This window comes from Mesoplodon bidens (assembly GCF_964165515.1).
Source record: "Mesoplodon bidens genome assembly, chromosome: 2".
Taxonomy (NCBI): Eukaryota; Metazoa; Chordata; class Mammalia; order Artiodactyla; family Ziphiidae; genus Mesoplodon; species Mesoplodon bidens.
This window is the reverse complement of record NC_138177.1, coordinates 93544176-93557794: the sequence shown is the minus strand read 5'-3', so window position 1 is coordinate 93557794 and position 13619 is coordinate 93544176.

The window sequence follows — 13619 nt, the reverse complement described above, 5'->3', positions numbered from 1 at the left end:
ATCAAGATGTCTATTTGATATCTCCACTTGGCTATCTAAGAGACATCTCTAGTTCAATATGTCCAAAATTGAAGGGCTACCCAACTCCAAAAACCTAGACCAAACTTGTCTGTCTGAAATCCACATTTGTGTTACTTAAGCCAAACCTGGGACAAAACTGGTCATCTCTCTCCCATACTCCATATTCACTTTCTCAAGAAATGCTGTTGTCTTCATTTTAAAATATATCCAATTTATCAGGCTTTTTGTTTATGGTTACTGGTTTTGGTCTCCTGTTTAAGAAACCTTTCTATAGAGTGGTAAAAATAATCTCCTATGTTTGCTTGTAGAATATTTACTCTTTGATCTTTCACATTTAGGTTTATAACCTATGTGGAATTGATTTTTAATGGTCTGGAAAAGGATCTAAATTCATATTCATCCCAAGATCTATGCAAGAATGTTCATACCATGCTTATTCATAAAAGCCCAAATGAATATTATGAATAGAATGGATAAATTGTCACATATTTATGAAGTGGAACGATATTCAGCCATGACATGGATAAATCTCCCATATATAATTTTGAATTAAAAAAAGCACAGAAGAGTATATTCTATATGGTTTTGTTTACATAAATTTCAAAGTAGATGAAACTAATTTATGTTAATAGATGCCAAAATAGTGGATTTTTTTGTTGCTTGGGTTTTTTGGGTTTTGTTTTTTTTGTTTTTGTTTTTGCTTTTGTTTGTTTGTTTGTTTGAGGGGGTGGTCTACTGGGACAAGGAATGAGGGACCTGGAGATGTTTTATAACTCAGTCTAAGAGGTGTTAAATAGGTGTTTATATATACAAAAAGTTTCATTAAATAAATGCTTAATCTTATAGACTTTACCAAATATTTTCTTTACTTTAATAAAAAGTATATCTATTTCCACATCTAGGTATCCATCTTTCTGTTGCATCCATTTCTACAACTCTGGTCCCATCCACAAACTCTTTCTTAGTTTAGAGTGCAAGCCTTCTGTGGTAGGCAAAATAATGCCTCCCAGCCAAAGATGTCAATTTCCTAATTTCCAAAGCCTGTTAATATGTTATCTTCATGGCAAAAGAGACTTTGAATTTGTCATTAAATTAAAGGTATTGAGATGGAGAGATCCTGGATTATGTGAGTGGGTCCAAGGTAGCCACAAGGGTTATTATAAGAGGGAGCAGGAAGGTCAGGGTCACAGAAGGAGATGTGATGATGGAAGCAGAGGTTGGAGTGATAACATTGTTTGAAAGAGGGCCATGACCCAAGAAAGATGGGCAGCCTCTAGAATCTAGAAAAGAGACAAGAAACAGTTTCTCTTCTGGAGCCTCCAGAAGAAATTCAGCCCTTGTAACATATTGATTTTAACCCCAGAAAACTGATTAGGAACTTCTGACCTCCAGAGCTATGAGATAATACATTTGCATTATTTTAAGCCACTAAGTTTGTGTTAATTTGTTACAGCAGCAATAGGAAGCTAATACACTTTCTAAGACGGAAACATAAATTTACTTTGGAACCTGTGAAGTTTATTTTCAACATAAATGTCAGAGTAATTTTTTTAACACATAAGTAAGATTATGTACCTTCTCAGCTGAAAATTTTGCAATGTTTTCCCATTTAACTCAGAGCAAAAGCCAAAGTGCTTTAATGCTGTAACCCCTTTTACCTTTCTCATTTCCTCCCTTGCTCTCTCTGCTTCAGCCACTCTGGGCTCCTTGTCATTTTTCAAACACACAGGCACACTCTAATTTTAAGCATTTGTTTTCAACCTGTATTTTCTCCCTAAAATACTTTTCCCCTAGATATACACATAGATAGATAAATATCTCATATCCTTCAAATATTTGCTGAATTTTCACCTTTTCTGTGAGGACTATGTGCAATCCCTTCCTCTCTCATCCATTCCTTTTCCATGATCTTTTCATGCTTGAAATTTTGGTTCATTTCATTTTTCCATCGTGGTGTTTATCATGTTCCAACATAATGTAACAATACTTATTTATTATGCTTATTGTTAATTGTCTGTGGAGCCCATTAGAATGTAAATTCCATAAAGGCAGCAATCCTTGTCATTGAAGTAACATAAGTGCTTAGAACAATGTTTGACATATAGCAGATGTCAAATAAATGTTTTTGGGTAAATAAAAATATTCATTGAGGGATTTCTATGTGGTAAGCACTGTATCGTGTACTATATTTATAACATCAAATAAAATAAGTACAGCGTCTACCTTCAAGGAAGCAAGGCATACAGGGAAGAAAAGATGATATATAACATAATATTTGAAGCCAGACATATTACATGAACTCATAGAAAAGCATTCACCTGGATTTTGGGCATCACTGAGGATTGCTTTGAGGAGTCTGCAACATGAAAGATGAATGGGTATTTGCAAGGTAAAAGATGACAAGATGAGACAGTGAAGAGTATTTCGGGCATATCAAAAGTAAGTGCACAGGAATGAAGGCAAGATAAAGCATGTCTTTGAAGTCACTAAATTTGGTGAATATAGATTGAAAAAAGAGATCAGTGATGAGATGTGATGAACACATGAGGAATATTCATACCATGCAGAGTTTTGTAAGTCAGGTATAGTGATTTAGGTATTTATCTAAAAGCAATAGGGACACATTGAATGTTTTTAAGCAGTGTAGTGAAATGATCAAACAGCTGTTACAAGAAGATAACTCTGGCTACAATGTAGAGAATTGGTGTAAAAATATAAAACAAGAGGCAGGGATATTAATTAGGAAGATTTATATCAAGCAATTCAAGAAATAATGGTGGATTTTAGTAGCCATATGAAGTTCATATGTGTGATTTCGACAGAAATTTATGAGTCAGATTTTCTTAGTTACTACCAGATACGAGTAGAAAAAGAGAAAGGTAAGAGTAACTGCTGTTTTCCAGGTTTGTAGTTCTTACATCAGAAAAAATGAGAAACAAGGATGGCACATAAACACAGATTTGTTAATCATCATTGTATAGTAAGTGGATGAATTGTCAGTGTTCACCATAAAGTGTGAGAGAAGATGAGGGTCTAATAAAGAATCCTGAAGACTAGCAATATTTAGGCAAAGACAGATAAGCTCATAAGGATTCACAAAAGATATTGTGGAATGTCCAGGGAGGTAGAAAGAGTATCAGGGGAATATAATGTTTTAAACATTGGCCAGTTTTTTCAGTTATTAAAAAAGTTCAAGCAAGATAAGGGTGAATAAATGTCAATTATATATAGCAATAGGGGTATCTATGATGACTTGAGAAATGATGATGTCAGTGGAATGATTGCTGTGGATATAAGTAAAGTGGAAAAGTAGTGAAAAATGACAACAGAATCCAAGAATTTGAGTGATACATAGGTATAGATGTAATTTTTGGAATAGACATTTTATAGAAGGTTTGAGGAAAGTTTTTTGCTTTTTTGTTTTGTCTTGAATTATTTTTGAAAGAGAAGAGGTGAAATAAATCAACCAAAATGGACTAAAAGGGACAAGGTTTATTCTCCCACCTGAAACAACAGCAACAGAAAAGCAGACAAAATACATAGAATGATGGTTTGCAAAATACTGAACATCAGAAAACAAAGGATAGTAATTCCTGAGACACTGGAGGCAAAATATTTGAGATCTACTATTGCCTCAGGTTCCTGCCTAGAGAGAATTTCCAGGAAGTGGCACAGGTTAAAGGAACCCCAGCAAAACCCATCAAACTTTCTGAGTTCAAGAGATGATGCTGAGAATCTGAGGAAAGCCAGCCAGCTACTATTTTCAAGGCAGAAGACCAGTGAGGAGAGACCTACATAGAGAACTCCAGAGGTCTGTGGCAGATTTCCTCTGAGCATTCAGCAGAGTACTGTTCTGTGCATATGTGTGAGGAAACCACCCAAGACTAGTGAAGAAAACAAATAAAAGGATTAGAGGGAATAGAGCTCAGCATTCACATGGGATTGGGAATTCCTATTCCAGCCAGTCTGGAAAACTTCATAATTCATGGAGTCATGAATAGAGTACTCATACATCAGTAGTGAAGAATAATTAGTCTTAGCTTGCATTCCACATAGTTTGATCCTTGTGGGTCCTTAAAAGCAGGACCCAAAAGGATCAAACTGTTTTCATGTAACTTAACTGTAGTCAGCAACATTTATAACAATACTAAATAACTGCTCAAGAACATATGTATGAATAGAAAAATATCTAGTATTCATCAAAGTAAAATCCACAGTGTCTGGCACCCAATAATAAATGATTTGCTGTTCAAAGAAGCATTAAAAATTAAGCCATAATGAGAATAAAAATAATTAAGACAAACTGACTCAAAAATAACACAGATGAGAGAATTAGTAGTTAAACGCTTTAAAACACTATATTTTTATGTTCAAAAAGTTAGATAAAAGATTGAGTATGATAAGTAAAGACAAGCGTGATATAAAAAGAAGACCCAAATCAAACATCTGGATATGAAACTACATGATCTTACATGAAACATGAACTCAATAAGCTTAAAGACAGCTTAGACATTACAGGTTAAAGATTAGTGAATTTAAAAGCATTCTGATAGAAGTTATCCAAAATGACAAATGGGGATTTAAAAAAGAATTAAAAAAATAAAAGAACATCAGTGAGCTGTGGGGCAACTTCAAGTAGCCAAATACACATATAATTTGAGTTTCTTAGCTGGTAAGGGGGTTAATATTTGCAGATATAACAGGGAAAATTTTCCATAAAAATGACAAACTCATGAATCTAAGAACCTCAATAATCCCTAAACACAAGAAACATGAAGAAAACTACACCAAGTCATATCACTCAAATCCAATGATAAGTAGAAAATACTAAAAGCAGCCAGAGCAAAAGACACGTTACATACAGAGGAACAATGATAAGGATGATAGCAGATTTCTCATCAAAAATGATGCCAGTGAGAAGACAGTAGAGCAACTTCTTTAAACATCTGAAAGAAAAAAAAACTGTCACCCTAGAACACTATACCCAGTATATTTCAAAAATAAATAATTTTTAAAATATGTTTTCAAACATATGAAAAGTGAAAGAATTCATTCCCTGAAGTCTCACACTATAAGAAATGTATAGGAAGTCCAGTGGGAAGAAGGAAAATATCACCAAATGTAAATATGGTTCTACACAAAAGAAAGAGCAACAGAAATAGTAATTACATTAGTGAATGTATAAGGTGTTTTTCTTATTATTAAAATCTATGTAATGTAATTGACTATTTAAAATAAAATAATAAATATTTAAATAAAAATAATGCCCTGTGGGATTTATAACATATGCATATATAAAGTCTAAACCAAAAATAAATAAATAAATAACATAACATAGCATAACATAACGACCAGGAAGTGAGAAATCAAAGCATATATTTGCAAGGTTCTTACACTATACTTGAAGTGGCATCATATCACTTAGAGGTAGACTGATAACTTAAGTATGTATACTCTAATCCCTACAGAAACCACTAAGATCATAAAACAAAGGATTATAACTAATAGCCAAAGAAAAGAATTTAAATGGAATCATAAAAATGTTTAATTCCAAAGAAGGCAGAAAAAAGGAAAATTTGAACAAAGAACGAATGACAACAGATGATAGACTTATACCTAACCATGTCAGTAGTAACATTAAATGTACATAGTCTAAACCCCCTAATTAAAAGTCATACATTTTTGAATTGAAGAAAAAAGGAATAGCTTAAATATAAAGACATAAATAGTTCAAAGGCAAAGTTGGAGTGGGTTTGTTAATGTTAAAGATTTCAGAGAAGAGATATTTACCAGAGATAAAGGGAGTCATTTCCTAATGATAAAGGGGATCAGTTCATCTAGAGGATGTAACAATACTAAATGTTCATAACATAAAAGAGGTTTACAATCTATGAAGGAAAACTGATAGGTGTGCAAGGAGATCATCTTGCACAGTTATCTACAATTTAATCATATATTTTAATTTGCTGTCTTGTGCTAAGTCAAGTAGAGATGAAATATTCTTTGCTAAATCCTGCCAAGATTGCATATATATGAGAAAAAAATTGTTCCTCTAAGTTTGAAGGTGGTTTTCATTGTACCTGGAAGTGTGTTCTTTGATAGCAAAGATTTAAAGGATGTAAAGTATCTTAAGGACCAGGTGGTTGGGTGAAACTTGAAGGATATTTGGAGAGTGCTGGTCAAAGCCTAAAGGGCCTGAAGGACTCAGTTATCTGAAGCACAGTGATGGTAAAGACAAGATCAGTGGAGGGTTCAAGGAATGTGAAGAACACGCTATTTTAGAAGCTGGAAGAGGTGGGATTTTCATTATATAGTTGGTAGGAATTACAGAAATAACTGTCACCTATGATAACCTGAAAAATAGAAAATGAACTGGGTGATTCAGCTAAGGAGATTTCAAGGTAGAATGTTTAAAACACCACTTGGAATTTTTCACTGTCTATGATAAAATTATAGAGGAGAGAGATGAAGTGAAAATTAATTATTCCATTTTCCAGTAAAATTTACAGGAAAACAAAAAAGGAAGCAGTACTTACTGGATTCAAAATAAAATTGTGTTTCACATTGCCAGGCTTTCCCATATTTTCAAATTAAGAAAGGGCTTTGGAGCAAAGGTGAAATGCAGAATGGGACTTCATAAAATGTCAGAAAGCCATAAGGTGCTTCCTCAGGGAACTATTCTGTTAGAATCATATCCCTCTAAAGGTCTCAAGGATATGCCTCACATCTCTTCTCTTAAGCTTCTAAGAAACATAATGTGTTGTCCTCAGCAGCTTTACAGGAAGAGTAAGGTAAAGTATGGATTATCTTGATGAGATTTTTGAGTATTTGGGTAGGTCACACTATTCGCTGGGTCAGCTTGATGAACTCATGAGATAGGGAACTGTATATGAACCCTAGAATGGAGACCTCCTAACATCAGAATAATTTATCATTTCATATTCTCCAAAATATCTGCTCAGATTAGATTTTTGTACTCCAAGTACACACAATCTAGGAAGAAACAATCCTTAGATTGTAATTCACAGGGCCCTGAGGGTTTTGAGAGGGAAGAGAATGAAATGTCCTCATCTGGTTGGCCCCACTGTTTTCTCAGCTTTTCACTCTCACAGAGCTTTCCTATAACCCTGATTTTACCCTAGAATACACTGGCACTGGAGAGTTGAGTTACTGCTAATGTTGTATGTAACTCATTTTCCCACAAAAATGGTTGGAGAGAAGCAAGACAAACCCCAACAGTTCCTTTCTTATCTTACCTTCCACAATTGCTTCATGTCCTGGGACAAAGCCTCTACTCTCATTTCACATACCAATTCAGACAGAACATTTCTCAAAATTTTCTTAATTCCTCTAGGGTTGCAAGAGGAGTAGTTTGTTCAGAATCTTATTAAGATTTGAACTCTCCATGTATACTTTCTACCAAATATTATATTGATTAATAATTACATAATGAGACTGATTTCTCAACACTCTACCAGTAATGATCCTTCCTTTTAACTTTTTCCATAGTCCTAGGAAGAGCAGAGGAAGAAGGTCTCATGCAAAGTTGAGTTCCATGATTGCAACCTGGTTAGTACATCTCTGGGGTTGAATTTATCTGCTTCTTATTTTATATTGAGGTGGTTGGTGCTGATAACATCTAATTGTCATATTGTGTTTACCATTTGGGTCATTGATACTCAAACCTCCAATAGCAATTAACAGAAATATATACATATTTATATTATATATATGCATATATATCAAGCATACATCTTCTTTCATCTCATAGAGCCAAATATAATATCCTATAGAAAAATACATGATTTCACTTCTTACCCTTTTGAATGCTTATATAAATTACTTCTTGGAAAGAGAACACCTTTTGAGTTCATTTTGTCCTCAAATTTAAAAACAAAAAAGGTCATATGGAAAAAAATCCCCTCATTCTCACCTTCTATGGCATTATTCCCCTCAGTTCTTCTGATGAGTTGTGAAAACTGAAAAAATAAGACAGGAGCATTGCCATTTAAGACATACTAAAACACTGGATTTGTTATTTTTCAAAGATAAGTGGAAAAGGGAGTTTGTTTCTGTCTGGCTCAGCAACAAAATAGAAGTCTTAAAATAATTACTTCAAGTTCTACAATAATGATATTTCAAAGCACTAGATATGATCATTCCATTTCAGTCTTATCCAGATAAAACAACCAAACAAAACCCTACATTGTAATCAAGTCGTAATTAAGCTTATCTGTCCAAGGATTATACTTCCGATCCACATAAATTGTAACTTAAACACTATATTCCTTCTCAGGTCTGCCATTTTCATTCATTTTATAAGGTGTTTCTGTCAATTAGCATCCCAGCTTTGTAGTCTGCAGAAACATAAATTGTCTCTATTTTATTTTTCCTGTGAAATCTCTGTTCAAATTTCTTTACTTGTTTAAATTAAACTGATACAGTCAGCCCAGTGTTAGAATTGGTTAATCTTTTCCTACTATTAAAAAAAAGTGGTTAGATGTGACTACCATTGTCCCTTGGAGGTGGGGGCAAATGTCCTATTTCAGTAAAAAAGACTCTATGTTTCTCAAGTTGATGGGTGAAATGAACCTTCTGGGGGCTAACCGTGTACAGACAGGTGGTGCTGACAAGTAGGGCACTTAAAAATTTAAGACAGTTCCTCTGAAGAATAAAACAAATTAAATTTGTGAAGGTCACATCTGGACACTGTAACTTTCAGGCAGATTGCACTTCTTCACATGCCATTGGAAATGTAAATATTATTATAGTGTAGAACTAAATAAGACATTTTCTTCCTGATATATTTTATGACCACTTTACATATTAATAATTCTTCTTCCTCTATAAAATTATGCATTCTGTAGTAGGATATTTCAGTTTGAAACATTCTCTTTCACTTTTTTCCAGGCCATAAGATCAAACTATATTATTCATGTGGTTTTTCCAGAATCTACAACTGTAGTTCTTTTTACATGACTGGCTTTTTGTTTAGGTTGACTGCAACAATAGATAAATGTTGACTTCCCAAGCATTGTGAGTCTGCCTGGACACTGCCAGTGCTTCCCAGAGTTACTGGCCCTGGAATGGAACTGAGTGTTTCCTACCAATAATGTCTACAGCTTCTTGTTCTAATTTGACCAGTTCTCTAGTATACAAAACCTTTAATGTTTAAGGGACATCAGAATATTTTGACTATTTTTATTCATTTATGAATCATTTAGATATATTAATTGAAGTACACAAAGTTTGTACTCTAATTATATTTAACAGAGTTCAAATTTGTACTTGAAATATTTGACAGCTCTGCTATTCAGGGCATAAAACATTCACTGAATATTATATCCTATAAATAGAAATATTTATTTTAATTTTCATCTATTGCTAGACATATTCTACTTAAAATTGGCACTTGTTTTACTCAATTGGTTACCAACTCCAATTTCTACAATTTTGAATCTTTTTCATTATTTAGGGTTCTTCTCATACAGCCCAAACTCCAGCAACAGAACTATCTCTAAATATTAGGTACTGTGGACTGCCTTTTTTGATAGGTCACATACTGTAGAAACCACTATTATTCAGACTATTTTGGATATTTAAATAAGGGAATATCTAAAATGCTTTAAGTTGTGAACTTTCGTCTCCAGAGAGAAATGCCTCATATACTGAGTGGAAACGTGTAGGTGACTAGGGTAATTCCAGTTAAGTGAAGTTTCTACTTCAAATTTTCTATAGTATGAACTTAGTGCATTAGTTCCTATTGCTTATATAACCAATTGCCACAGATTTTGTGGCTTAAAACAACATTAATATAGCATCTTACAGTTCTAGAGATCCAAAGTCTGAAAATGGGTCTCTCTGGGCTAAAATTGAGGTGTAGACCTGGCTATGATCCTCCTGAATGCCTTAGGGGAGAATGTTTCCTTGCCTTTTCCAAATTTTGGAGGCCACCTTCATTTCCTGTCTCCTTGCTCCTTCTTCAAAGACAGCAGTGTAGCATCCTCAAATTTCTCTTTGACTCTTTCCTCCCTTTCTGCCTTCCTCTTTCACTTTAAAGGACTTTGTAATTATACTTGGCCCACCCAGATAATCCAGGATAACCTATCTTTTTAGATTTTTTTATTTATTTATTTTTACTGACATATAGTTGATTTACAATGTTGTGTTAGTTTCTGGTGTACAGCAAAGTGATTCAGATATATACATAAAGGGATATATATATATATATATATATATATATATATATATATATATTCTTTTTTGTATTCTGTCCCATTATGATTTATTACAGGGTATTGAATATACTTCCCTGTGCTATACAGTAGGACCTTATTGTTTATCTATTTTATATATAGTATCTGCTATAGTATTTTATATATTGTATCTGCTAATCCCAAACTCCTAATTTATCCCACCCCCTTTCCCCTTTGGTAACCATAAGTTTGTTTTCTATGGCTGAGTCTATTTCTGTTTTGTAAATAAGTTCATTTGTGTCATATTTTAGATTCCACATAACATATCATATGGTATTTGTCTTTCTCTGTCTGACTTATTTCACTCTGTATGATAATCTTTAGTCTATCCATGTTGCTGCAACTGGCATTGTTTTATTCTTTTATATGGCTGAGTATTATTTCATTGTATATATGTACCACATCTTCTTAATCCATTCATCTCTTGATAGACATTTAGGTTGCTTCCATGTCTTGGATATTGTAAATAGTGCTGCTAGGGACATTGGGGTGCATGTATCTTTTTGAATTAGAGTTTTGTCCGGATATATGCCCAGGAGTGGGATTGCTGGATCATATGGAAATTCTATTTTTAATTTTTTAAAGAAACTCCATACTGTTTTCCATAATGGCTGTACCAATTTACACTTCCACAGACAGTGTAGGAGGATTCCCTTTTCTCCACACCCTCTCCAGCATTTATTATTTCATATTTACAAATATCTAGTTATAGTCTAATAAAGTTATTATTTTTCTACTTTCCCTATACTGCTAGCACTCTAGAATCTTTAAAAGTCATTTCCTTGGGCTTCCCTGGTGGCGCAGTTGTTGAGAGTCCGCCTGCTGATGCAGGGGACACAGGTTCATTCCCCAGTCTGGGAAGATCCCACATGCCGCGAAGCAGCTGGGCCCGTGAGCCATGGCCGCTGAGCCTGTGCTCCGCAAGGGGAGAGGCCACAACAGTGAGAGGCCCACATACCAAAAAAAAAAAAAAAAAAAAAAAGTCATTTCCTTTTTGCCTTAATGTTGTCATGGTGTTTTGTTTTACATACACTTTAAACTCCTTAAAACATTTCTATTATTGTTTTGTACATTAAACAATTATCTCCATTCAACTATTTACTCTTTTTTAATACATTTTAATTCCAATCTATGTTTCTATGTTCATATTTTAGATCAGCTTTTTTTTTTTTCTGCCTGAAGAACTTGCTTTAATTTAGACTCTTAACTATGTTCCTGTTATTGACAACTTCCCTCAGTCTTTGCCTGCAAACATCTTTATTTACCTTTTATTTTTGAAGGATAAGGGCATATTCACTTGTTAGTGAATTCTGGGCTGGCGGTATTTATCCTTTGGAAATATAAAGATGTCATTCTGCTGCCTCTGACTTCTATCATTAGTGTTGATAAGACAGCTGTCATTCTTATGGTTGTTTGAAGAGAAGGTATCTTTCTTCTTTTGGCTGACTTTTATGATTTACTTTTTAATTCTTTGCTTTGCAGCAGGTTTACTAAGAAATGCCTAGGTAAACTTATTTTTTTATACACTATACTGCTAAAAGTATAATTAAATTTTGTAAACCTGGGCATCTTTCTTCATTTTTAGAAAATTCTTAGCCATTCGTCCTTTGAATATTGCTTTTGACCCATTATTTCTCTTCTGTCCTTCTAAGATTTTGATTATAATAATAGTAAATATTTGGAGAGTGTCCAAAGTATCTGTGCTCTGTTCTGTTCTGTTCTGCACTTTTCCCCAGTGCTTCAGTTTGTGTATTTTTTGTTCACTTTCTCCTACATAACTGATGATTTGATGTAATGTGTCCATTTATAACTACCCATCAGTCATAATTTCAGATATCACATTGTCTGTTTCCAGTGCCAACTGATTTATTTTTAGATAGATTCTAATTCTTTGGTAAACTTCACTAACTTTTAATCTATTTCTTTATTTTTTCACTATTTTCATTAACATATTAATCATAGTTATTTTAAAGTACTTTTTTGCTAATTCTAATATATGAATCATTGGTGTAGCTGCATCTACTTTCTGTCTTTTCCTTTGATTCTTGGTCATTTTTTTTTCTTAGTCTGTTTAAATTTTTTTACACCAGCTAGTGTTTAGTAAAATAATTCTGAGGTTCTGGCTGATATTATATTCCACCTAGTAAAGTTTATCTTTTCTTCTGTTAGTCAGATACATGAAGTACTGGAGTTATTTTTCCATCATTGTTGGTATTCATGAGCTCTAAGATATTTATAATAGTTGCTTTAGAGTGGATTTTAAACCTTGGAATAAATTGGTCTAAATAATCTGTATGATTCCTTCCAATTGTCAAATGTTACTATTTGTAGAATCAAAACTAATCTGACATGCAACAATCACAAAAATGAGACTATTTATAAAATACACATATAGTTCTATATAAATTCTGATTATAAGTAACCTTGAAATAAATATCAATTAACATAATATGATGCAAGTTGTTATAGTGGAATATTTACTTCTGTGGGAAAGTGTAGTTTTAGTCTAGCCTGAGTTACAAATTTTCCTATATGTATTTTCTGTCATTTGGTATTAACATACCAAATGATCTGTTTCCCTCAACTGTAAGTGGACAGTTTGATGATCTAAGTGATGTGAAAGAGAACATCATGTAGTAGCTGCATTAAGAATATTTTAAGCATAGGAAGTAAGTGTGAAGCCTGTTAGGTAAGGATGCGTCTGGCCTGTTAAAGGAGCAGAAGTTTTCTGTTGCTGGAGCAGCTTGAGAAGGGAAGACTGTGAAGCTGAGAAGTAGTTCAGATCAATGCTTAGAGGATATTGTAAATACTGGATTTTTATAGAGAGGAGGATCCAAAACAATGACGGGTCATTCAGTTCCAGTTCCAGGGTAGTGGAGAGATGGTGGGGACACAAGTGTGGAAACAGGGAGGTCAGTCTGAGTCACAACAGTCCAGCAAGAGCTAATGAAGCTTAAATGAGGGTGTTAGTGGTGAAGCGTAAGATGGTTTCAGATGGGTTGCACTTCACTGATAGGACTTGCTGTTGCATATGATAGAGAAAAGTCAGTGATAACATTTATTATATCTTATGTGTTTCTGTCTCCCCCATTACAGTAAACTCTCTTTGAGAAGGACCATGTCATAAATATCATTATCATCTAAGTCAAATTATCTAATATAAACAAAATATATTCAATATATATTAGATGTTCCAGTAACTACGGTTAAAATTTACTTTATAAATCAATACATTTTTACAGAGAGAGTATCATTTATTTCCATTCTGAAAGCACATTGCCCAGTGTTACATTGGTACTTGTGCGTGAGACACTTTGCCACTGTAATAGTGAACACTTAGTA